The sequence below is a fragment of the Monopterus albus genome, unplaced genomic scaffold (assembly GCF_001952655.1).
Source record: "Monopterus albus unplaced genomic scaffold, M_albus_1.0 scaffold166.1, whole genome shotgun sequence".
Classification (NCBI taxonomy): domain Eukaryota; kingdom Metazoa; phylum Chordata; class Actinopteri; order Synbranchiformes; family Synbranchidae; genus Monopterus; species Monopterus albus.
Genome location: NW_018128046.1, coordinates 465,481 through 468,095, shown reverse-complemented (window position 1 = coordinate 468,095; position 2,615 = coordinate 465,481). Strand labels below are relative to the sequence as shown.

At 40.8% G+C, this 2,615-nt stretch overlaps 1 long non-coding RNA gene across 1 annotated transcript in view; it reads left to right on the top strand.

The window, feature by feature from the left end:
* LOC109968978 (uncharacterized) overlaps positions 1–753 on the top strand; it is a 1,635-nt gene extending 882 nt beyond the window's left edge. Inside the window, exon 3 of the long non-coding RNA XR_002276214.1 lies at positions 330–753. This is a non-coding gene — a long non-coding RNA (uncharacterized LOC109968978). The remainder of the gene's footprint in view (positions 1–329) is intronic.
* The last annotated feature ends 1,862 nt before the right edge of the window (positions 754–2,615 follow it).

The following is a 2,615-nucleotide window of genomic DNA, read 5'->3' as shown; positions in this document are numbered from 1 at the left end:
TGTGTGTGTGTGTGTGTGTCTGTGTGCGCGCTCAGAGCAATGAATCCAACACATCAACATCAAAGAGGCAAAATGTTAAATAATGATAAAGCCTTGATTGCAGTCTAATTAACTTGATTGAGTTACCCGAGAGTGAAACTGCGAATACATTTCTATTCTGACCTGGAAAAACTTTGACACATCTTCCGTTTATGGTAAAAACACACACACCCACACACACACTTATTAGCCTTTTTAAATTTTATTTTAAAAATTGATTATTTATCATTTAAATCAGTCAGAGCGCTCTTCATCAGGTCATACAAAATGTCAGTGTCTCTGTCATTCAGGCCTGCTGAGAACAGCTGACGGCGTTAGCCGCTCCAGGTTGGGGGTGCAGTCAGGTGTCACTCACCACAGCGATGATCAGATTGTCACAGCCCTGCTGGTTTCCTTGGAGATGGCACCTGAGTCGATGCCCATGCCAACATCTTCATCATCACCCATGGCAACAGCAGCTGGCAGCACTGAACCAGACCATGTGTCCGACACGGGCCAAGTGGGTCAGACCGCAATCAGAGTGGAGAGGCCTGTTGTTGCAGTCCTGTGTGGTGCATTATGGGAGGGCTGTATTCTTCACACTGTGGCCTGAGAATATAAAAAACACTTGCTTTCTAGGTGGTGTTTCTTAATGAACCAGTGACAGTAAAGCTTGTGTATCCAGTCAGTGTTTATCTTGGAAACAATCGCCTATTTAACATATTTGAAAACCAGCATTCAACACAGTTAAATGGCATTAATTTAATATGAACCACTGACAGTGATGTTCACTAATGCAGTGTTACCTATTAACACCTTTAACACGTTACAGTGATGTAATTACGTTTTTCAGAGAAGAGCTGTGTGAGGGATTAGAATTTTAAAAGCACATTAAAGCTCAGTAACTGGGACATTTAGGGTTTGTTTGTTTACTCCAAGTCATTCTTAAGTTGTTTTTTTTTGTTCTTTGTTTGGCTTATGTGGAAAACATTAGCCACAGGTACACACACATTTCATTTTTGGGGTTGGGCTACGCATAACCACACTTTTGAGGTCTGGACCTCTGGAGAGCTGTGTGCAGCCACCCAGGCTGACCTACTGCTGGACGGCCACTAGGTGTGCCTGCTGGTTAAACTGCAGTGTCCTGCTTAACGTTTCTACATGTTAAATCTGAAGGAGCTGACAGCTGAATAACAAAAAAACATTGTATTGCTTTTAGTTTCCCCCCAATTTTTCAGGAATTCAAATTTTACGTTCTCATCCATGTTGGGTTCATAGGTGAAGTTCACTCATGAAACTGGACAAAGGTGAGAAACAATCTCAGTACTCTTTTTTATAAACATGGATGACAAGTCCCTAAAGTGCTGAGGAAAAAATGGGTGGTGATGAAGAACATGTTGTATGATAAAAGCTCCAGAACAGCTACAAAATAAACCTTGTGGTGACATCTTTCTTTCACCTGCTGTGTACACAGTGAAGTCTGTTTTCTGTTTTGCAGGTGGGGCCCAGTGAAGCAAATGAGGAACACTGATGCTAATTCACCAAGTCTCTGCTGGGTAGTGAGTGTGAACATGTAGCTAAAAGTGAGGCCAGTCATACATGTTAAATAAAATCTCTTTAAGCTTGTTCATAAAATAAAGCATTAGGCTAATGCGTAATGATTTGTTGGCAACCAGAGGAAGTACTTAGATCCTTTACTCAAGTAACAGTAGCAATACCACAGTGTACAAATATTCTTTACAAGCCCCACATTCAAAATATTACTTAAGTAAAAGTATTAGCACCAAAATAAAGTACTAAAAGTCAAAGTACCCACAGTGCAGAATGGCACATTTCATATTAATGCATATCATATTATTTGATTATAGTTACTGATGCATTATTGTGTTCATCACCGACTGGACAAAATGATCATGAACCTGGTTCAAGTGGTGACATGATAAATTGTAGCAGCTCTGACTGAGAAGAGACAAATGATTAAAGGGCATACAAGCAATAAAAGGAGTAGATATTAGCCACACAGTATCAAACAGCTGTCAGTCCACAGATGTTCTATGAGCCACCCATCATCATACTGGGCCTTAACAACATCTCTATTACTGTATGCCCTCAACCTCACGAGAGTCATGTAAAATTTTAATATAGCTCAAATAATCTTATTAATTTATTATATAGGCGTATAAAGGCGTATTTCCTTTTTGTGTTGTACTTACGCCATTAAAGCAACTTTCATATGAGTTAATTAGCTGTTGTACATGCTGTCATACATCTCGTCCGGTGTTTAATACATCTACACAATTACCAGTAAAGGCGAGATAGTTCAGTCAGTAGCTGCTGACATCACTCTCACCTTTCTCTCAGGCTGTACACCCCAGCTGATCTGAGGCCTGTGTGACTCCACTAGTCCTCAGGTCTTGACAGATGAGTTGTGCTGGTCACTGTAACCTCCAGGTTCACAGTCAGCTCATTAGCCCGAGTGCTCTGCTGCTAATTCAGGGGGTTTATGAACTGGATACTAATTAATCACTGACTGGCATCTAACTGCAGACCAAGCAGCGTTTGCTCATGTGTAGTTACTGTGCATGCTGAGGAAACAA